At 36.7% G+C, this 25,550-nt stretch overlaps 1 protein-coding gene across 8 annotated transcripts in view; it reads right to left on the reverse strand.

Moving 5' to 3' along the window:
- Positions 1-25,550, reverse strand: part of LOC105232477 (protein sickie) — a 396,183-nt gene that overhangs the window by 164,154 nt on the left and 206,479 nt on the right. The gene's annotated exons all lie outside the window — the stretch shown is intronic.

Raw genomic sequence — 25,550 nt, forward strand, 5'->3', positions numbered from 1 at the left:
AACCGAAATTCGAAACTAATATTTTTGAATTCAAAATTAATTTTTCAAAACAAATATTTTTTCAATATGACTCCCTTGTGAAAAGTGGAATCATTATTTATTTTTGCAAAAAGATCGAAATTATAACGGAAGTTCAAGCCTATAAACATATTTAAAAAAAGTGAGGTTAAGTTGCTTCCCGCCATTATTTTGACGCTAAAATCTATCATTGAGTCCCTAAACCACAAGTCTTCTTCTTTATAAGCTCCTGATGAATTTGTGTAGAAAATAAAATGATATTTTTCAAAATGTCCAGTGAGCTTTATGTAGAGAAGTCATAAAACCTGAGTCCTCAGAAGTGTACAATGAACAAAATGAGAACAACAAGGCTCAAAGTTCAATAAACAAAAGAGTGAAGACAGAAAATTTATGCATAAAATTAAAACAGTTTTGAAAAATATTTTCATAAAATACCTTCGACAATTTTTTCTCGGTATATAAAAACCAATATCTGTAAAATACGAAGAAATTTGTAGCAATTGACTGTTAATTGTTTTATTATTGCTTTAATCTGAAAATTTTATGCATATCATAAAATATTTGTCAAGCACTTACACAAATTTACTTATGGCGATATAACTTTAACTGAGAGGGGTTGCCAACCCTGAGGCAAGTAATCAACAAAACCTAATCAAACAAAAAACGTCAATTGTCCAGATCATGCAGCCGAAATTGAGACACATAGAAATTCACCTAGATAATAACCAATCTATGTATGTATGTATATACATGCCTTTGAAAAAGTAGTTGCCCAACACAATAGGCTGCCTTCGGTCATAGCCAAACAAAAGGTAAAAAGCATGCAGGCATAGAAAAATCCCACAAACAATGCGCACAACACTCGCATAGACAATAGTCCTCCACATTTCAGCCACAAAACTTCAACGAAATGACCAAAATGTCTAAGCTCAAAAGCGTTGCACGCATCTGTGTGCTTTTGGCCTTTATTAGCTCATAATGCAATTAAGCTAACAGATTTCCAACTTCCGTCATGAGTAGGGTAAATGGTAAATACAAAGCAGACTGTGAGTAAATAAGCAAAATAATCAAAAGAGAAGCATACGAAGGGAGTAATACCAGTAACAAGCAGGAGGAAGAGCGATTAAAAATGCCCGAGGATATATGACGGGGGCTTGAAATACGAGCTTGATCGAGTGATGTGTACTCTGACACTGAAGTTGGCTAATAAACAAAAATGTCATGGAGCAAATGGGGGAATTGAGTAAATATGCTTGTGCTGAAGTGGGGTTATGTAATGAAGAGGAGTATTCTAAGTGGGGTTGTGCAACAAATGGGGTGGATTGTGTTTATGGATTGAAGTGGGGTCAGATTTGAGTTGATAATTAATTTAATGTTGCAAATTAAATTTAAGTACTTTTTGAGGTAAGAATTAAATGTCAGAGAGCGAAGGTCACTTGAGTTTCAAGGAGGTTTGGGATTTTTGTTAACATATTATCAACTTTATATGAGAGTTTTAATTCAATAACTGAAAATAAAAGTGAAAATCAGATTTTCACATATTTAATTTTCAAAAATGTCAATACTACCGCTTTCAAGCACTGCTCAAGTTTTGATTATAATTGTATGGTCTGAGCGACAGCAACAAATTGAGAAACAGCATGCTTTTGACAAGTGACAAGTGTCAGTAAACAAATTTGCTGGCTGCAGAATGGAAAATAGTATAAAAAGGAAAAGAAGGAAAGAAAGAAATCAATAACTTTCAGCCTTTCTTACATACTTATATACATATGCATAGGCTTATGTTTCATGCTGTAAGCTGATACAGCGCAGAATACACAGCTTCTGCTAGACTTGTGTGAATCGAACATTCGCTTATTTATGCGGTTGTATTAGTGTTGGTGGCAGAGGGTGGTTTGAAATTGCGTGTAAATAATTTACGCGCGTGTCTGACACGTGATGCAACAGCCATTTTGGATTTGCAGTTGCATGCGCTCGACTGCAGTCACTGGCATACGCACACCCCCACTCATTACGAGCTGTGAATTAACGGCGGCGCAGGGTTTTCGTGAGTTTCACGTGTGATTTCGGAAACATCAATTTTGCTTTGAGTGGCTGCTAAATGGCAAAGCAATTGGTATTACGCATGGTAGTTGTTGTTGCACATACTTATTTTTCGCCTTTATTGGCAGGTGAAGAGGGTGCGAATTTATTGGGTTAATCAATTTGTCGTAAAAATTAATGAGAGTGGATTCGACGTTTTTTCTACTGAGAAAAGTGAAGCCTTAAGTTGGTTCTGAAGATGCTGTAAGGAGTTGCCAGCTATTACAAATTATTATGTGCCAGAGTCTAATTTTCTTTATGGTCAGGAAATCGAAAGTAAATGTACTTGAAGAAAATAAGATGAATGTTACTGCTGGGACAAACAGGTTCAGCGAATGTCTAGCAATTGTCTATTACAGCAATAAGTAATGTGTGGTAGGTGTGGCCGTAACTGAGTCAGCGGTTGAAAGTAAAAGGTAGACGGAGTTAAAAAAGGTGAAAACAATATATTTTTGGTACGTAAATGTTTGGAGAGCGTGCGCAAAAATTGAGGTGAATGTGCTATTGTAAACTTTGCTTGAATTATTTGCTGCATTAAATGATTTACAAGCTCTCTAGTGGGCTATAAATAATAACGGGTTGGGTTGGGAGGAAGCTGAGAGTAATTGCTATTATTTGGATGTTAAGTTTGTAACTAAACAAATATTAGAAAAGTTTACAATTTTTTTAATAGTGTGATATAATACCAATAATATATATATTTAGAAAAAGAGTACGTTCGAAACCAAAATTAAAAAAAAAATAAAAAATCAAATCTTACTGCCTTTAAAATTCTATTTACTTACTATTTTTATATTTCAAAGAGGATACTGTTAATATGTCTGTTCCCACTGTCTCTACTAAAATTCTCAGAAAAATATTGTTACTACACTCCTCTATACGAGTCAACTGAACTTTGAACATGGTTAATAGGGCGTATCATATCATAGGAAACTAAAATGTGAGGAACGATCATCTCTTCATATTAATTTGATAAGCTCCATTATTAAGAGGCTTTTTTGGCTACTCGAAAGTTTTTTTTTAGTATTTTTCCAATTAAGGAAAAAAGTTGTTAAATATGGCGCACCTTAATGACTAAGCAATCCATCAAAGACTTAAATAAGGTGACAAACGTTTCAAAGAAGTTTTCTGAAGAGAGTCTCCTTCTGAAAGATGATTGTATGAACGGTTTCATCGCTGTATATTCTTTTAACAGATGAAAAAATGTTCATTGTTGAGAAAGCTTTTAATACAAAACGACAAAGTCTACGCACAGAAAAGGTTCCAAAACTGCAAAACTATTATGCCAAGGTTATGCCAAGACTTCCACAGACGCAAAAAATTTTATTCTAAGGTTCAACGTGGTCGCCATTCAGCTGCTGTAATGGTTTTGGGGAGATCTCTTGTAAAGTCGTTCTAACTCTTCACTTCTGTGGAAAAATGGTTACAACTGAGAGAAAAGTTTACAAGCAAAAGGTTTCAGAAGGAGTGGTGAAGGCAGTTAAGCAATACTCTCCCCGGTCGAAAGCATTGGATCATCTAGCGAGATTCTGCCACATGGCATAAGGAAAAATCAGAAAAAGCAGAGGCTTAAAAGCAATATTTCTGTTTAAAGCTTAAAATAATTGACTGTTTAGAAGTCTAGATTATCTAGTTTCTGGTCAGAGTTGAAGAACATGGCCTGTCGAATACCCTACGGAAATTTGGAAAGTGTCAAAAAATCTTTGCTTTGACCAGCATCGTCAATTTCAATAGAAACTTTGCGTGCTGCTTTTGATCAATGGCTAAATCGTTTAAGGGCTTTGTTGAAAACAAGAGATGACATTTAGAGAAAATTTTGTACAACGTTCATTTACTATTTAGGTTTTTAATTCAAAATTATTTTAAAAATTTATTATTTATTTTTTTTTTTATAAATTTTTATAACGTCCTAACTTGTAACAGAACTTATGGCAGCACTGAGTATATTCCTCACATAATGATTTTGTTTACTGTCTCTCACGGCAAATCTGTGTAGGCAACTTGATTACTAATCATTATAACTTTCGACTTGAAGTATTATGCAAACACACAACCAAAAAAAAGTAATTTTTAAAAAATCTTAAAAATCAGTTTTGACGCGTGTATTGATTGCTTAATTTCTTATCATTTCTGACAGCTGACATAGGAAATGTCACTTCGCAGCAGCAATGTAAGCAACACGATCAAACATCGAACCAAGCAACTTCGTGCCTCCTGTACAGCTGCAGTGATTTTGGACTTGGCACATTCCACACACACACTCATCCACAAAAGTCAGTTGCGCTTCGATGGCAATCAAATAAATTGTGGCAAATTTGTGCAGGCAACCACAGCAGACTGTCACAGTGCGCTAAACAAAGACAAAGAGGGGGGAATAACAAGAAGAAATAAGTGATTGCCAGCAAAACATGAGTTGCAAGAAATTTATATGCCTCTTAACAACAACTGCATAATAATGAGTAGGTGATATGCGAAAAGAAGGTACGCGTTGCCAGCAATGCAACGGACAACCAGCACCAGCAACAGCAACAACAATAATATGCAACGAGCAGCAGCACAACGCAGCCAAGTGATTGTGGCAATTACAGGCGTCAAGCTGACGCGCAACAACAAGCAAAATTATATAAGCAAAAGAAGTAAATTAATAAAGTGCATACTCATGCAAATACACACACATAAATAAGTACACATGTAAGTGCTGTAAAGTGTTCTGGCTGCAGGCAAAGTAGCTAGATAAATCGCTGTGATTTTATTTAATTTATTTTTCTGCTTTTCAACTAAATTTTGTCATGCACACTTGTACTATTTAATTGTGGCGACACAAGTTTGCATGTCACATGCAGCATCTTGCTGGCCGTGGCGACAATGCTGCATGCAAGTACGTTGGTGTAAAACATGCTGAACGGCATGTTGCAACTTGTAGTGGCGCATGTGTTTGTAAGTGCACACTTCGGCATCCTTTCATCGCAATTTATTTACATGAAACTAAAAAAATGCAAATAATTTTGTTCAACATGCAAAATTTTGTTGTGCAACAACAATCATTGTGTATATTGCAGGCATGTGGCATATGCAAGTTGCATGCAAAATGCGGTATGTGTAACGAATTTGGTTAAACAAAAATTGTAAACACGCAATTATTTGTCAAAACAAAGGTTAATTGCTTGGGGAGTTGCGGAAAATTGCTGAAAATTCCATGGTTTAATTGAAAAAGTTGAGGAATTTAGAATTTTAAGTTTTAAAATTAATTGACAAAAGAGAAAAGTTTTAAAATTGATTTTAAATATAAGTATTCGAAGAACGTGCCAATAAATTTGCTGAGCAAACGTCAATTTCAGAGAAATTACGAAAAGAAAGAATATGAAAAAATTAAGAAAAGCAAAATAAATATAAACAGAGAGGTGGAGAAGAAAAATCGTAAAAATCGGCTGCACAGCTGCTTAGTACCCTTCAAAGATGCATTTCTTATTGCATAAAATAGTATAAAAAGATATTTATTTCGTTTTTGAAAGGTCAGTTTGTATGGCAGCTATGTGCTATAGTAACTCAATTCAAACAAGTTGTTCTGAGATTGTAACGATGCCTTAGAAAATAATCTATACCAAATTTAATGAAGATATCTTGCCAAATAAAACAGTTTTCGATACAAGGACTTGCTTTCGTTGGATCAGTTTGTATGGAAGCTACATCCTGCAGTAATCTAATGTAAACAATATGTTCGCAGATTGTAGCGATGGCTTTGAAACTAACTTATGCTTCATTTCGGGAAGATATCTCGTCAACTAAAAAAGTTTTCTATACTAGAACTTGATTTTATTTGGTCAGTTTGTATGGCAGCTATATGTTGCAATGGTACGATTGGAATAATATTTGCGGAGATTTTAAAATTGTCTCAGAAAATAATTCGAGCCGAATTCCGTGAAGATATATTTCCAAATAAAAAAGTTTTCCATACAAAGACGTGATTTGGAATGTTCAGTTTGTATGACAACTATATGTTATATTAGTCTGATCTTAAAAATTTCTTCAGATATTTTAGCACTAGCTTACATAAAAATACATGCCAAGTTTCGTTATGAAAACTTGTGAAATAAAAAAGTTTTCCATATAAGGACTTGATTTTGATCGATCAGTTTGTATGGCAGCTAAATGCTAAAGTAGTCCGATATGGATAATTTCTACAAGCGAACAGCTCTTTGCATCGAAAAGAAGGTATACAATATTTCAGACCGATATCTCAAAAACTGAGAGAGTAGTTCGCATATTTACTGACAAACATGGTTATATCCACTCTGCTGATCACGCTGATCATTGAAATATATGCTTTCTAGAATCTGTGACGTTTCCTGCTATGTATTACAAACTTCGTAATAAATTTAATACACCCCTTTCAGGGTATAAAAAATATAAAATAAAATTAAATTTACTTTAAAGCGCAATAAAATTCAATAAAAAATATATTTTTTTTTAGACGTTTAATACTTTCAGATCTAAAGACTATCCTGCTCAATTATTTTTAATTCACTTGAAAATATTTTTACACAACCCTTAAGCCTTCTAGTCGCACCCACAAACTTTTAAATTCCAATTAACGCCCACATCAATGTCCCCACGTCAATAACGAAGCTTGTCAATGCTGCTTACACTCATTCTGACGTATCACGAATTTATATGATCTATTTTAAATGCATTTTATCACAATTTTATTACTTTTATACTCATCAGCTATAACCACCGAACAGCTGTTTCTTGGTACTACTCACCGAAACCACAACAGCACCACCATCGGAGAACATCACCAACCAGACCATGCGACGCATTAAATATTTTACTCACACCTAAGCGCTGCGAAAGCCCTGCTAATCGCAGAAGTCGTGAAAAATCACGTTTCAAATACATTAGAATGCAAGCAAGCACATACAAGACTTTATATATGTATGTATGTATATGTAGTATATTTGTATGTACACACAAATATATTTATGGTAGGTGTCCATAAATGAATTTAAGAATCCATGGCATGAAGCATATCATAGTTGCATTTGCCCTTTATTGGAACTTAATGTGAGTATGGCAGCTACACAGTGAGAAATTGTTGGTTGTTAGGTTAGTTTAGTACTCAAAGTCATACCAATTTCTGTGGTATATGAATTATTGATAAAATTATTGAAAGTTGATCGACTGCTTCTGAATAAGAGCATTTGAAACTTCTAAGACTAAGGTTAGATATTGAGACAGAGAGCTTTAAGAGTTATATTCCCTGGATTCTGTAGCCGATATCCAGGTGAACCTTCAATAAAAAGCTGTCTGGAGGTGATGAAGCTTTTTCTTGTTGCAATTATCTTGATAACCCAAACTTACAATGAAAACAAAACACATTTTATGTGAAAAAATCTAAAATATTATTAATAATCGAATTCCTGCGACCATTACCAAACAAATATATCCATATGTGGAGACACTTTCTTAGAAGTGTCGAATAACCTATTCTTCAGATCACCAAACAAAAAAAATTCGGTTTTTGACCCCCTAATTCTCATGTCACCTTCAAACCACATATTTTTCTCAGTGTACGCGAGCATATCGCCTTTATCAGCTGCCGGAATAGTTTAAATGAAAAACAGACCGCAACGATTAGTGCAACATTAAGCCACATTTTATCGCCCCCCTGTTGGCAACGAGTCAATGGGTCTTTCGAAGAACCATTGCGCGGCCCACAAAAAAGGCGATATGCGCAAAATTTGTGCGATCGATGTGGAGGAAAATTGAAATTTAGTCACGTACACATGCTTAGCGAACTGAGCGAACTGCAAGTAACTTAAGTGAAAAGTGTAGTAAAGTAAAGAAATTAAAATGGCAGTGCACCAAAAGAGGATTTTGAGCTGGCAATAAATGGAGATGCCACACTGAGTTGATATACATATCTAGATAGTGTGGAGCGGTAAAAAGGGCAAGAGCACTCGCCCACAAAAAAGGGGCGAAATGTGATGCAGAGTAAATTAGAATAAGGCATTATGACCAAAACGGTGAAGACGTTTGCCAAGAGCACGCAGTCGGCGATAAGCGGGCGAATGCAGCAACTGCTGGTGATGCCAATGATTGCTTAATTTATGCGGGACTCACACACATATGACATTGTATCATACCCAGCTCACTTTTCGCACGCTCCTTCTTCCACCGACTGCTTGTTCAACGAACCCTGCTTGTGGTTGCTTATCGTGAAAGGGTTCTGCGGCTTGTGGCACTACAAAAAGAATTAAAATCAGGAAGCAGTAAGACGCGTGCGGCCAACAAAGTAGCAGAAAACACGTAAATTTCCAAAAGGCAGCGAGTGTCTCGCGTATGCAGTTTAGTGCCCTTCGATTTTCGGTCGGCTAGCCGCAATGGCGCTGCAGTCGTTTAACGGCAGGAAATTGTCAACACGCGTCCACAGACTTACTCGTATTTTACCAAAAATCTTTCACGCATAATTATATGCCAGCGCTTTGTTGCTGTGCATTTAAATTTTTACGAATCTGCTTGCAGTTGGCGTACGACCTTTTTAGTCAATGTCTTCCTACGTTTCGGTCTTGAAGTTATTATTTGTTGTTGCTATTTTTGTTGTTGTTGGCGTTTAAATAATGTTTACGGTTATTTTGTAGCGTACTAAAATTGTCTGCAGTAAGGAAAGAGGAAGCAATTAACGTTGTTGGTGTCATTTGAACGTGTTTTGACAGTTCAACGGGAATGCAAGTGCCCAAAACGGGCAGTGAATAGAGCACAAGATAAAAAAAATAAAAATGTTATGTCACCAAATTAGGCTTCAGCACATATTTAGCTGGAAAAAAATTAAGTGACGTGACCATAATAAATAGTTGACGAGTTCCTAGAACACATTTAGTCTATTCGTATTATTGGAAGAAATTGTTCAGAAATTGTTTAAAATTCAATGATGGTCTTTAAAATTACAAAGAATAAGCTTGAATAAAAATTTATCAAATTTTGGTTAAAAAAAATAAAAGATAACGGTTAAATTTATTCAGTTTGAATTTGGTATATTCTTCGAAAATTTAATTTCAAATTGTCAACCGGATCTTAGAAGCCAGAAAAATAAAAATTTCCGTATTTGTCGATATAAAAAGTAATCACAAAAATTCGAAATGTTCCTAGAAAAGCATGAAGTCCTATTCAATAAAATAAATACCCTCTAAAATAATGTTTTTCTTCCAAATTATTTAAATTGTCATATAAATAACTGTCGGAAAAAAAATTCTGTCAAAAATCTGGCAAGTTTTGACGAAAATGTTTCATGAAATAAATGCCCTGTAAAATAATGTATGTATTCCAAATTATGTATATAACAATGTTGACAAAAACTTTATGTCAAAAAACTGACAAGTGTTTGACGTATGCAAAATAGCCTAAATAAATAAAAAAATTAACCCTCAATGAAACTACTATCTGATCTTATGTTTTTCAAGTAACGTCGGTGACCCTTTAAAGTACTTATTTGCACATATGAAGATGAGTCTGACGAGCTGAGTCGATTTAACCTGTCCGTCTCCATATACGAGAGCTAGTCCCTCAGTTTTTGAGATATTGATATAAAATTGTACACACATCCTTTTCTCTCAAAGAAGCTACTTATATGTTAAAATGACCGATATCGGAAAATTATAGCATATAGCTGCCATACAAACTGACCGATCAAACTCAAGTTCTTGTATAGAAAACTTTTTTATTAGTCAAGGTATCTTCATGAAATTTGACATACGTTATTACTTAAAGTATATCTACAATATTCGAATATATTATTCAGATCGGACAACTATAACATATAGCTGCCATACAAACTGACGGATTAAAATAATTATTTTATGGAATTTTTTTATTTCTGAATGGTTTTTGGTGCAATCGAGGTTGAGCTTTTTCTTTTTTTCTTTAATTCATTCCAATTTCCCCCAAAATTGTGTTAAGTTCTTTTCACTTCCTCATTTCACGTCATTAAATTGCCATTCGGAGAAGTCGCGAAACCCAAAACGATTGATTTTCAATTTTGATAAAGCACAAACTTAAAGTGTGTCACTACAGAATACCGTTTCCGTCACTTGTTACTGTTTTTATTTTGCTGTTTTACTGAATTTTTTTTTGGAGCATTCCCATCAAAAGGCACAGCGAAGCATTGCTGTGACATTTATCTTGCGCCGGTTCAGCGCTAGTTGGTTGGTGTCTTTTTATTACCTTTTCTTAGCGACATTAAATGTCACTGGTGAGTAAACCAAAAAGTAAGGCAACAACAGCAAAGAAGAATATAATACGTAGACGTAGCAACTGACAAATTACCGATTAACTTTGACATATAAAACAATCGCATGACAGTGCGTCTGTTGCCGTTAGCAATTTCTTTCGCTCTTGTGGATTCTTAAAGTTTATGGCTTTGCCGGCTTGAAAGGCATAAAAAATAAGGAAGCGTATGTGACTATGCTGCTTTGCTTTTGAAGTATAATACTTAGTGTGCGTCTGCTGCTTTACCTTGCACTTTAAGCACATTTTGAGATTGGCCGCTTTGACAGCTGTCAAGCGGTGTGCATTTCAGATAAAAGGCGCGTGACAAAATTTTGCGATTTTTTGGTGAAGAAGGAGTTATTTGAGCATTCTTTTAATGAAGTCAAATATGATAATTGAAGTATAATTTTTTGAAACTTTTTTTGTATGTCAAAAATAATTGAACTTTAATTTGAGTTTTTTATGCTTAAATTTTCGAAATAATTAGCTTTCAATTTGAGTATTTGTTTAACTCTAAATATAATTATGAGTTTTATTTGTTGCTCAAACTCATATGATTAATTCTAAAGATGAGAAAAAAACTTAATATATGTATGTATATATACATTTTTTTTGATTTTTATTTAATATCTTCTAGCATCTGTAAACCAGCTGCAGCTGTATTAAAAACTCATCCATCCACCGCTCATCAGACACATTAAAATTATGAAGTGCAGCAATAAAAAACTACATAACAACTACTCAACTCAACTCCCTGGAGCTAGTGCTGCCCTCGCATACTGTCAGTAACAACAATAAAAACCATCAACAGTCAGTGTCATCTCTTGCCATAATATCAATAAAGCGTGAAGCTCATTTACTGCCCCCATACACACACATGCACACACACAAAGTAGAGAAGTGCTGTCATTAGCTGACAAGTGTGCTACTGTCATTGCTGCTGCTGCTGCCGTTGGTGCGTACGTTCGTTTAGTCTATGTTTTATTGTAGCGCACATTTGTTTTTGTTTGATCTGTTTTGAACTTTTGTTCGTAGTATATCTGTTATTGGCTTTTGGCCGGTCTGGTAACGTAAAACAAGTTTATGCTTATCGCATATTTCCGCTGCAACGCACTCAAGCGTGCAAATGTTGTTAGAATAGCAACAAAACAACAAATACAGAAACAAAAAACAAATGAAAAGAAAACAAAATAAATGGAAAACAACAAACAAACACTTCAATTGCTACAAAAGCAAATTCAGTAAATCAAAACTTCGGTGGCACATCAATAATATTAGTTTATAGAAGCGAAACAGTTGCGTGTATTAGCTGAGCATACACTGTGAGAAAATATTTGTACAAAGGATTTTATATTTTTCAAGCTCAGCTAGTGCTAGAAAGTCTTTCAGACTTCCGAACCAACACAAATGTAGTTTTTAATGATTCAATAAGAGTAGAAATACGAGTATAGTCGGTTCTTGTAACGGGTTCTTTCAAAAGGACTTTACAAAAGTAGACCGATAGGGACAGCAAACGACGGCCATATTTTCCCCGCTCTTTTAACTTTCTCTTCAGTAAAGTTTACCATTTCATCATGAATCCAAGAACGAGTCGAAATTATCCGAAATTCGGAGTCAGTGACCTCAACTTTAAGAGCTCTACGTAAAATTTATGGTCGTCGTAATCGTCCTGTCAGATCAACAATTGAGCGTCTAATGGAAACATTTGAATCCACAAACACAGTACAAAAAGTTCCCGTGCCCATGATATTCTCAAGAAGTGCCCATAGTGTCGAGAATATTGCTGCCGCTATATCATCAATTGAGAAAGACCCAAATCAGTCTCTCACACGTCGTTCTCAAGTGTTTGTCATCTGTATGACGTCGTTGTGGAGAATATTCCGAAAAGATCTTGGCCTACATCCTTAAAAGATCAAGAAGCCGCTTGACCACCAGAATCGTCGTATGTTCGTGAATTGGGCTGAGTAACAAATTGAAAACAATCATGATTCGATCGAAAATCATCTTCAGCGATGAGGCTCATTTCTGGCTGAATGGCTTTTTCAATAAGAAAAATGTGCAATATTGGTCAGGCAGCAATCCGCACGTACTCCATGATTCACCATTGCATCCCGAAAAAATTACAGTTTGGTGCGATTTATAGGCCGTCGGCGCCTTTGGTCCGTACTTCTTCCGTGATGATCAAGACTAGCACGTTACTGCGAATGGGAATCGCTACCCCTCAATGATAACCAAATATTTTTGACCCGAATTGGATGATATAGACTTGGACAATATGTGATTCCAACAGGACAGTGCCACAAGCCACAAAGCGGATGTCGTAACCCATTCATTGAAAACCAAGTTTGGAGACCGTGTTATCTCACGAAATGTCCCAGTCAATTAACTGCCTCGATCGTGCGATTTGACACCGTCAGACTATTTCCTGTTAGTACGTCAAAGTCTATGCCAACAAGCCACCGACAATTGATGAACTTTGTACGAATATCGAACGTGAAATTGGGTTCAGCGTCTGGATTTCTGTAATAATGAGATTTTCATCCCAAACAATTCACAGAAACATTCCTGTTTTCGCACGAATTATTCCTACTCCTCCCTAAATGAACTGAAATTTTGTATAATTTCGCTTTGGAGTTACCCAAATTTATATAATTGAAAACTGAAATTCTCTTCTCTTGAAATTTTGACAGATTTTCTAACTATATCTTCTCTTTCTCTCGCTTATAATGGTGCTTTTCGTTGATAAGGTTCAATGGTAACATTCTATGTAAATTCTTTCTGTCAGTGGTGACAAGCATTAACTAATTATGGCAAGGTCTACGCAAAGTAAACATATTGAAAATATCATTCTAATAAAATATTGTCCGCAGTCGTTTTAGAAAACTTCAGTTTATTTCATGAGAAGGGTATGGTAAAGATTTTAAAAGCCTTAGGGTTAAAAGAGGTGTTGAAAACTTAAAAATTTCCTCATGAGTCAAGTTTGATTGCTATAGAGTCGAAAGTTCTCAGTGTAACAACAAATTGTTTCAGAACCTACCTTTAAAATCAATATAATGATAATGAAATATTTTAAAACAAATACAGAACTATTCCGCATGAAGTACTGCACTTGATAATGACATGTATGAAATTCAGCGATGATTTTTAAATCAACTATTGGCTCTTACATCACGTGAACATACGCTTCTATGTAAGCGCATATTTGATAGCGCATTCCAAAGAATGATGCAAGCGAGAACTAGCACAACTGCAATAATAAAACCGACAAATGCGAATGCCACTTGATACCTATCACGACTTTGACAAGTGTGTGGTCGCAGCAGTTGACAGTACAGTAGCTGTCATTTATAAGATATCATATAAATCAGCTAGTGGCAGCGGTCATTTGTGCTTATAAAAGAAAATAGTAAAATAGTGTGGAAAATATAAATTACATATGTATACTTATTTTAAATCTAGTATATGACTTTTGTAATAATAATCTAGTAAGCTGTAGATTCAAGTGTTATTTGAGAGAAATAAAATAGAATTTATTTACTAACACAGCTCTAAAGAAAATAAATATCAAGTCTTACAGCTGTTTTCTGTCAGAAAAACCTTCTTTAAACTCACACAACTTACTAACAGCTGTTTCTCACTTCGTGCCCCTTCATTATGCCCCTACAACTCCACATGCCACACAGCCGCTTTAAAAGATATTATAAATTAAAATAGTATACAGCTAACTACCCAATTATTACCCAAAACGAGTCAATTTAATGAGCCATAAACTCATAATTAAATCACCATTCAAAGGAACCTCACAAACACACGCTTTAGATCGACTATTTTACATATCGCTTGCAACACAATTTGGCTGGCAGCAAGCAAAGGTGAGTATTGCTTTTTGACACTTATGCGCAGCTGTTTTTGACAGCGGTGCTATTGTATCCATTTACTATAGGTACAACAACACAGGGTTGCACTGCATTTTTTCCAGCTGGTGCGCCTTTAAACAGTTTTATTACATACTTCACTCATTTAAAATGGATTAAAAATTAAATAAATGAAAATATATATTGCAAACACACCTACACATACACACATACAAATATATCAATATGACATTTCATTTGTCAGCCTAACGTTGCTGTTCCTTTGGTATTTTGACAGCTTGCGATTGACAATTGTGATATCATATATGTATGGATGCAAGTAAACCGTGCGCCCGCTGCAAAGGAAGCGCACATATGCGAGCAACTGACAGCCGATAAGGGTGCAGCGAGAGCTAAAAAGGAAAGTCAGTTTGATTGATTTCCGTGTGGGCATATGAAAATATGTATCTTCTACGATTTTTATTTATACTTAAAAAAGTGTATGCCACTTTTATTTTTTTTTTGTAGAGCTGTCAATATGTGCGCTAGAGTTCGTTGACACTGACAGTCAGTACACACTGGCTCCAAAGAAGTTCATTGTCAAGATGAGCCCAATGTATTAATACTGTGATTTTTTAAGAGCTTGATAACTTTTTAAAAAAAAAAAACGAATAAAATTTGCAAAATCTCATCGGTTCTTTATTTGAAACGTTAGATTGGTTCATGACATTTACTTTTTGAAGATAATTTCATTTAAATGTTGACCGCGGCTGCGTCTTAGGTGGTCCATTCGGAAGGTCCAATTTTGGGCAACTTTTTCGAGCATTTCGGCCGGAATAGCCCGAATTTCGAAAATGTTGTCTTCTAAAAGCTGGAATAGTTGCTGGCTTATTTCTGTAGACTTTAGACTTGACGTAGCCCCACAAAAAATAGTCTAAAGGCGTTAAATCGCATGATCTTGGTGGCCAACTTACGGGTCCATTTCTTGAGATGAATTGTTGTCCGAAGTTTTCCCTCAAAATGGCCATAGAATCGCGAGCTGTGTGGCATGTAGCGCCATCTTGTTGAAACCTCATGTCAACCAAGTTCAGTTCTTCCATTTTTGGCAACAAAAAGTTTGTTAGCATCGAACGATAGCGATCGCCATTCACCGTAACGTTGCGTCCAACAGCATCTTTGAAAAAATACGGTCCAATGATTCCACCAGCGTACAAACCACACCAAACAGTGCATTTTTCGGGATGCATGGGCAGTTCTTGAACGGCTTCTGGTTGCTCTTCACCCCAAATGCGGCAATTTTGCTTATTTACGTAGCCATTCAACCAGAAATGAGCCTCATCGCTGAACAAAATTTGTCGATAAACACATTTCGAACCGAACACTGATTTTGGTAATAAAATTCAATGATTTGCAAGCGTTGCTCGTTAGTAAGTCTATTCATGATGAAATGTCAAAGCATACTGAGCATCTTTCTCTTTGACACCATGTCTGAAATCCCACGTGATCTGTCAAATACTAATGCATGAAAATCCTAACCTCAAAAAAATCACCCGTTACTTAATAATAATACTGGATATGTGTGTACATATTTCAATGTGTACGCTTACAGTAGCAGTTTTGCTTTTCACGCTGTTGACATGACATTTGACAGCTCTGTCATTAGCCGAGAGGCTTAAGCAGATGCGTAGAAAGACAGCGAAGGCAGATTAGCGTTAACAGCAGCATAAATAAGAAGCTACAATGATTTGTTAGCGTTGGAAAAGGTTTCGAGAATTTGTCAAACAATGAAATGTCTTGTAGTTAGAATATTAAAAGTCAGTCACTTATGACCCTTACCATCAACGTGGGTTAAGCTTATTTGCAACTGCTTATGTGTTAGACATATTTGAGTAGTTTTTGCTGTTGTAGCTTTGTTTAAATGAAAACAAGGGATGAACTTCTCAACAATTGGAAAATTTTCAGCATTCGTCGGCGGTAAGAATTTTAAGGGGAGTGAGCTTTGACAAAAATTAGTCGTCAAACTAATCTCCGATAAATCCAAATGGCACTTCAAGCACATACATTTGTATATCTATGTATATACAAACCCTTCAGCACTTGAATGAAATTAACTTTACAACAGTTTAACTTTTTCCACTCCACACAACTCCAGAAAGTTTCCCAAGCATTTTCCATTACAACGACAAACTGCTTTTCGTTACAAAGGGGGGTACTTGAAGTTGGCTGGAGTTACTACATAAACTGCCTCTATAGCCATTCATGTGACTTTGTAACTGTACAAATGTACGTCTGCATGTATATATGTAAGCTTGAACTCCTTTCAAGTGCGCTTTTGTGCGCGTAAATTGGAAAAACCACACAATGTTTGTATGGTTTTAAAAAAAGGGGGAAATTTATGGCGCTCAGAATGTGCTGTAGCAGGCAGACAGTGGAAATTGTTATTGGAAAAGTGGAAAAGGATGTTCGCGTACCGAAAACTACATGCTGCTTACAAGTCAAATGAAGATTAATTAAAGCCACGCGGAGTCTTAAAGAAGATAATTAAAAGCATACCGTTGACTGCACAAATTGGCGCTGTTGTTGTTTTGTTCGAAGTTCGTGGTTATCGGTAATGAGGTTGGTGACAACGCGCCATTTAAGTAGAAAAGGGTTAATCAGCGTGAAAATGTCTGAAGTTGTAACTTGTGGGGTGACGGGAAAGTGGAAAATTATTGCGCAGGGAATTTAGTTTTTAAGGGGTCGATAGATGCGCTTTAGTAACAAAAATGATAAATTCAAAATAATATAACTTTAATTAATGGAAAATAACTTAAACTAGTTGTGAGACTACAATGTGTAACATGTTATAACTGCTAATAAGAAGAACGGATTTTGTTGGGTTCGAAAATTTGTTAGCGCCTAACTGGTTGGAATCAAAAATTAACTATAATAATAATAAAAAAAATTAAATTTAAACATAAATTTCCTCACTTCAATTCGTTCCCTGCTTTTGAAGTTTTTCAAGCTGCAGACTAGCAACATTTCCATTTCAATCTTCTCGCCCTCAAATTCGACTGTCTGCGACCATGTTCTTATCAACTGTAACCATTTTTCCAACAACATGAATTTGATCATAAATTTTGAAACCTTACCAGCTGAAAATTTTTGAAAGCCATGCCGTAAACACACACGCGCATTAATTTATACAAGCATATATTTGAGGTTATGTCTGTATGCGTGCGCCATACGCGCACATTATATGCGGTGTTTGCTTGCAGCTCGTAAATTAGCGCTTATCTCAAGCACATTTGTCTGCCCGCTGACCCGGCTGCGTGTGGTCAGTAAGGGCGACCATTGGCGTTTTATCCTTTGGCGACAATTTACCGTTAGTACGTTAAACTGCATGATTTACATATTTATGATACGATTTTTGAGGGGAACGAGAGGTAATTACTGGAAATGTGTTAGTACACGAAATTATCAGTGTCTTGAATTGGTCAGATCAATCAGATCCAAAGCTAATATAGGCTAATATAATAATAAAACTCGCTGAAAGCTATATAGGAGTATTTAAGTCCTGTGGATGAAATATCTTAGGCCAAAAGGCTTTCGCGACAATGCAAGTACCGATGGTGGCCCAGCTTCAATGCTCCGCGAAGCCCAGCTATCTAGTAGTACAACACAAGAGGATACGGGAGCACCGACCCGCACCCATTTTACCGATAGGGGTTCTAGGGTACCTTTCCTTGCTTCCTTTGAGGTAGTTCACGAAGATATATATGGTAAGGTTAAGACTCAACCGTTTCACAGATTTTAGAATTGCACAACATCTTAACAGTAAGAAGAATCCTTTTTTAATTCGGTATAGTCTATGTTACTTTGTATAATTCAGCCGAAAGTCATGGTATTTTGGTCGCAGTTTATGGTGAACATGCGTTAGTTGAGCGAAGGTTTAAACGATTTGAAAGTGGGGAGCTTAGTTTGGATGACGATAAGGCTGGGTCAAAAAAAAATAAAAAGTTAAGGTACTAAAAGAATTTTTCAATAAAGATTGAAGAAGAAGAGCTTGCAAAATCTTGGAGAGTCATTAAAGCAGCCATTTAAAATTGTTTAAAGGCACCCTGATACAATGAGAAGTAAAGTAAGGAAGTTCGGTGCTATAAAAATTTAAGCCAAAAGAGACGTTGAAAGATGATTTTGCATATCCGAAATGTTACTTGCACACTACAAAAGAAGTAATTTCTGCATTGAATTGTGACAGGTGATGAAAAATGACGGTTCAGATCAGAACTGGGTACCGAAAAGCCTAAATCAATCGATTCAATTTTGGCTCAGTTCTTTCGGGAGGGAATCCACAAATTGCAAGAAAGATAAAAATATATCACAGCTTCAGATGGGCAAAATTTTGAAAAAAAAATAAAAACACACTAAAATAGATATAAACCCAATTTTAACTTATTAAGAAATCAACTTTCGTGATAAATACAAAATTTCTAATGAAAAACAAATATTTAAATTTTTTTAAATTAATTTTTGAATTTACTCTTTTGTAGAAAATTTTCGGCAACCAAGTTATCCAAGCATATAAAAATTATATCAATTTAATTAGTTTACAATTTTATATACCCTTCACACATCAAAGGTTAACAGAAATATTATTTTCACTTGCGCTCTAAATATATATAACTTGATTTACCGTTATTAAAAAAAAATGTTTTGGCACTTTTTTAAAAGTCAATTTTGCTTTTATTTTCCTCTTTAAAAATTTATTTTAAAATTTTTATTTTTAAAAATTTTCCACTTTTATCCACAAGCGCATTCAAATATTTAAAGCACTTTCATCACAATACGCTCTCATTGAATTTTCGCCACTAAATTTGTTGACAACACTTCACTGATAACTGATATCAAATCAATGTTTACCACTTTTAACACAAAACTGCATCAACAACACCGAAGCAAAAAGAGCCGACACTCGTGCAAGATTGTTTCGCGTAAGAATTGAATTTTCCTCGCGACTCGTACACTTCACAGCGCGCTCAGTACACAAACGATGAAAATAAACGTTCAACACGTTCAATGTCCGCGCGACGACTACTCCAAACAGATGCGAGCGTCAACAAAAAACGCTGTGGCGCGCACAGCTTGCACAAACAACCCGACAAAGCGACTGAAGCCAAAACACGCACCAAGAAGTTACGACAACCAGCCAGCCAACCAGACCACCATCCAGCAGCGGACAATACAAACAGCCTTCAACAACAACTGTGCGGGGTGGCTGACGGGTGGGTGAAATGAGAAAGAAGTCAGTGTGCTTGCGAGTAAATACAACAACATTTTAAATGCATATGGTGTGTGGCAGTGGAGTTGAAAATGAAGTTGCATACAAGTTGTAAAGGTTGCTCTGCAACTGTTGAGCGGAGAGACAGAAATTCGCTCCCCAATTAACTTTTGTTTATAAGAGCGCGAGAGTGTAAAAGCGTTTTGTATATCAAACGGTTTTTGTTTATTTGCCTGGCGCATGCGGTGTGCGTATGTTTGTGCGGCGCTGGAAATAAAATAATCAAAACAGAAACTGACAGCCGGCTGCCGGAAAAACCGGTTCGCAAGCATAGGGTACATTCGGTAGCATTGAACGTGCTGAGTGAGTAGAGTATACTGCTGAGAGTAGAGAGTTGGGAGGTTGTGGGGTGATTGTAGCTGGTGGGGACTATGACTGAAGTTGGAGCCACAACATGTTGGATGTTGCATAGGCACAAAGAAAAGTGTTGGTAGAAATAAATATTTTCTATATTATCCTTGCCGATTAATGAGTTGTGTGCGCTGAAACAATTTTTAAGTAAAGTTGCCAATACAATGTTATTCTATTTTGAGGTATATAAGTATTTTAAAAATTTGACATCAGGTTTTCAAGAAGAAATAAGACGTATTACTAAATATTGTGGTCTTTGTCAAAATGATAAATGTTTGCCATTATGTTTCAAAAATTATTTCAACTTAGTGACTGCCGCGACTGGCTAGAGCAAATTCTAGGGGAAAGACCCAACTTTCGACCACTCTTTCAACAATTGGGGACACATGTGAGTAATAATATGCCGAATATTCTCTTAGAAAACAATGATCTCGATCTGTCTCTCTCTGGGCAAGCGACGTCATATAGCCAATGGTGTTAAATCACACGATCTTGGAGTTCACGCTACAGAACTACGATGTGCGCAGCAAAAATTTCGATCAATAAATTTATTCTTTGGGTAGCTGTAAGGTCTTGTGGAGAGTATTTTCCAATTCAGTCACGAAAAAGTCATTAATCCAAACAGTGACATTTTGAGGATGTAACTTGTGGGTTCAATCAAATCTAAGCTTCAGCTGAATACAATTTTCTTTTGAAAATCTGGGTCGGTGGTAATCTCGAGCCTATTCACCGAACGTGCAACGCACTACATGGTCGTTCGGCTTCACTTGTTGTACGAGTTGGATTTGTAAGCCTGCAAGCCAATATTCGCCATATCTTTCCCAAAGTGGATGGACACAGCTGCAATAGTTGCGTGCGAAGACGGTGCGTACTGTACGGCATCTATGAAGATGCGCATCACACTCGAGAGTAAACGTGGTGCGGAACCGATTCATGGTTACTGGAATTATCGACTCTGTTTTTTCTCAAAACTATTGCATATTGGTTGCATCAGTTGCCAGGCAAATACCAATCGATCCGGGTACAGTTATCGAAGCGAACTCGCCAGCACAGCAAACATAGTATTACCATAAAATACGCATAACGCATATTTGAAGCACCCTTGAATTCCTAATAAGAATTCTTAAGTGCTGGGAATTCCTTGCAGCAGCACATCGCTATGTGCAAAACAGTAACGAATTGCGTCGCCGCACTCAGTCTCATGATTATCGTGCTGAAATGCAGAACACTCGAGCCAACGCCAACGCGCGTCTATATGGCAATGTCGCAACGTCAGCTGCTCAAGTGGCATTGCATTGCGTATGCGGTTGTTTACCTTGTCCGCTCTCCAGGGAGCACCAACAAACACACACACACACGTACATATATAAATATTCACGAATATACACTTGTATGAATTTTACGCACTTTGCTGGCTTCAAGTGTGCTGCAGTAGCCGTGCAACAGCAACATCATAATCATCAATGCACAAGACGCGACGTATTTTGATGCAATTTCTCAACGCCAAAAAGGATTTTTCCACACACGATTATGTGCTGTGCTGCCGTAATGTATGTATGCAATGCATTTGTTGTGTCTCGCTGACTGACTGCAACACGCACGAGCTTGCGCGCCACATTTTGGAGTCTTTGCCCGCACTTTGGCTCGCCCGCTGCCTGCCTGCAGCGCGCCGCTTTCGTTTGACTGACGTTTGAGTTTTAAAAATAGCCGCGCATTTGATGTACGCGCACAAGTGGAAGCGCTGCATTTGTGTTCTCTTCCTATTTTCCGCATCTTTGCATGGAAGAGTTGCACAGACAGCCGGTCCGTTGGATGCGCTAGCGAAGGAGCGCGGCCGTGTGCGGCTGCCGCGGTGAGGCAGAGGTTAATTTGCAACTACTTAGAGTTGTGATGTTTGCGGAAATGTTTGGAAAAATTAATTAGAATGTAGAAATGAAAAATATCTAAGTAGAAGAGACAGATGTACAAGCAATTTGTAGGCGTAAAAATAGACGCGCTACACAAGCGAAAAGAATTGCAAGTGTTTTTATATTTCCACGGTAAATTGCTAAATCTGCTACAAGTATGAGTCTTAAGTTCTCAAAAAATTTTTAAATTTTTTTTAAACACTTTGCGATTACAAAACGGTCACTCAACGCCATGAACTCAGCAAAGCAGGTCAACTAACGTCAAGCAACTTTTTTCAACTCTTCAACTCAACTCTTTCGTCATTCTTATAGCAATTAAGCGACAATTAATAATAATTTGCTAATATTGTAGTAATAAATAACAACAATAAAAAATAGCAATTTATTTATATAAGTAAGCAACTAGGCTGTTGTAGTGCGCACGGTGTTTGTGAGAACCACAATGAAATTGTTTAATCATCGCATTTAATTTCTGCTAAATGCTCATTTCCACTGGACTCTGGCACGCCTAGGCCCCTTAGCCATTTGGCCATATATGGGCACTCGCTCACTTGGCCGTGATAATGAATTGCTCTTAAATTGCTCGCTAAACAAGCCGTGTAATCCGCTTACGGCTCTACTTGTGCTCGCAGCAGCACGCGGTCTTTAGATGGAGCTCGTTTACTTCGAAATATAGTGAGAAGCACACGCGTCGCGTTGTGACTCCAAATGGAGCCACTTTACGACTTGTAATTAATGCGATCACTTTGCTGGACAAATGACGCTAATAAGTGCGCAAGTGAGCCGTGTTTGGTATGTGAGCGCCTGTATTGCGGGCATAATTGTCCAATATGTGCGGTACTGAGCTCCACGCGTCTTAACCTTGGTTTTATGGAAAACCGGCTTTTCACTGAATGATCGGCTTGCACTATCGTGGAGTATGTAGAAAAATATATTTGGAGCAGTAAATAAGTTCTCTAAAGAATTTGTACTCAATAAAACTTAAGATTTTCGTTTGGTATGTTTACGGGTAGTCAACATATTAAAACCAGCTCTCAGAACAAATAGGATATTGCAGATTAGAAATTACTAGCAACAGAAAATGAAACATGGAATCTATTAGGTTAGGTCGTAAGGTTGATCCGAAATCGATGGAACCCATTTGGACAGATATTACTCTTAGCTCACCGAATCCTCATAGATCGGCGTAGCGTTTTCGTGTGTTCCCAAAAGTGGATGTACCGAAATATTTCAAACTCTGTCTAAAAAACCGGGTAAAAAAAGAGAAAGAGACAGTTTAATTTTATTTCATCTTTCTCCTTACTGCTTGACAAAGAACGTGCGAGCCTATTGGACATTATCCAATCAGAACACCTACAATTGCGGCGAGATGCACTTTTCTAAAGGCAAATATTTTGAAGAACCTCATTAGTTTCCCTCTAGGCCTTATGTAGCTCGCAGTCACACAAGTTCTTGTTGCTAAGCTCACTGGAGATCCATTGATAACCAGAACACACGACGACGTCGGAAAACCCATACGCTTCCATTCGAATGAATTGGGAACAAGCAATCTGTTTTGAAGTTTCCGCCGATACCGCTGTGATTGGACACCCATATACCATAAGTCTAATATAATCGAATTTGAACATCAAATCTGCTTCATCTTAAAAATGAAATTGACAACTTTGCTGAAGTCCTTTATTCCTAACATTTCACATTTGTCGCAGTGATCAAAGAACTTATACTTTCGTCATCCCATTTACTCAGTGTTTTGTCTACCATTTTACATCGACCGAATGCATATGACCTTTACTTTCCATTTAGCGAACACAACCTCACTATTTAACAACTAAATATAACAGTATGTCATAAAAATACACAACTGCTTGCAAGCCGGTCGGTAGCATGCACTTTGCAATCCCTTAACAAATTCAATTTTGTTTACCTTTCATTTCAGACAAAGTCTATGCAAATATTTTCACTGAAATATTTAGTTTTCACTGCAACCCTGAAGCTGTTGCTTCCAAACTGGCTGAGGGTTGGGCAACTGCATGCACATGGCGGAAAGTTGCGGATATTAAATGCGAAAGCACGCGTGATTTTTGTTAAGAAACGCATAAGTGAAAAGTTAGTGGACGATGCTGTTAAGTATTTTAGTGTGGAACTTTTATTTGATATGCTGTGGGTTGGAGTCTTAAGATGGTAAAAAGCTGAGGGTTCGTTAAAAATGGTATAATCTTGTGTTTGGCAACTAAAATCAGGCGCTTAGAGGTACTTCACAACAGTAAATAATCGGGTTTAGGTTAAAAAGAGGTAACAAGCAACAAATTGGTACGGAAGTTCGGCCAAAGTCCTATCAAGCTGTTGAATCGCTAACATAGAGTGTGCAAGTGTTCCATTTATAGATATAATTGACCCTTACTAATTTCCTTCGTAAAATGCTTGCGAGTGCCTAGTAGTGTCGCAGTAACCGGAAACATCTATGCCATTTAGAATATTTCATGGTCACTGCTGACTTCTAATCCGTACTACCGAAGAATATATTCGAAGAAAAGTGCAACCCTTTGATGGGTGAGCTTAAAAAAGCGTTGACTCAATTTCCTTTCGGCAGTAAATTTGGAACTATTTTCGCACGAACATTAATGGCACATGTTGCTTCCATTTCTAAATATTTCGCACCCCATTTTATGACATTATATATAATTTATTTATAAATATATATATACAGGCATATAAATTTGTTCATAAAGCTTTTGCCACGCGCTCAGCGTGCTCAAAATTAATTTATGCCGACTGGCCGCTTTCCGAATTTCTTTACGTGTGCCTGTGGCTGTATACGTTAATGAGAAAAGGGATTAACAATTTTAATCAGCAACACCGACACTTTGCCATCAAGGCATTGCTGTGCCTTGTTGGCGCCTGCTGGACAACAAATTGTACGCTTTTTGACACCTTTGACATGCGGCTGTCAAAATACACTATTTACAGCTAAATTACGAAAGTGAACTTGTTATTATAGTATTTATGAGCGCAAATACTCGAGAGAGTTAATTACAAAGGCATTAAGAATTTAATGCATAACAAAGTAGTAGATTAAATACTTATTGTGTAGTGTAGTTAAAATATGCAGGGTTGCAATTTTTGTGTATTTCAAACTAAGCCAAATGAGAGTGAAATTGTTGCATACACAAAAGTAACTAATGAACTAAGTGATCCCTAGAGCTTTGGTTTGGTGGGGATAAACTCCACTTTTATTCTCTACAACTTCATTTCACACATAATTCATTGCTAGTACTTTTGTACGCATTTTTTACGCCCACCAGCTGCAGCCGTCGCTCTGTATCTGTATGAGTTATTTTTGCAACAGTAATTTTTCGATTTGAGCAGCGCGCAATCAGCTTGTGGAGGCGGCGTGTTCGGTGTGGCGGAAAATAAAAGATGAAAGTACAACTGTAGACGACAGTTGGCCATAAAGCCCACACTGTACCCCCTGGTTACCGGCTATGGTTGCTGTGGTGAAGGTAAAGCGTTTAAGCGGCGAGTGCAAGGGGTGGCAGGGCACTTGTATAGGAGTAGTAGAGTAAACAAATGCGCGTAGTTAGCATTCGAAGTTGAAAAAAGGGAGTTTCTCGCACAGCGCGACTCTTCCTTGAATGATTGAGCACCAACTACTGTTTCTGACAGCTGAATAAATAGTGTAATATTTTTTCGTAAACACTAGAAAAAAATTGTAATAATCACATAAATAACAAAATGCAGTGAGTGCACGGAGTT

Source organism: Bactrocera dorsalis, chromosome 1 (assembly GCF_023373825.1).
Source record: "Bactrocera dorsalis isolate Fly_Bdor chromosome 1, ASM2337382v1, whole genome shotgun sequence".
In the NCBI taxonomy this organism is placed as follows: domain Eukaryota; kingdom Metazoa; phylum Arthropoda; class Insecta; order Diptera; family Tephritidae; genus Bactrocera; species Bactrocera dorsalis.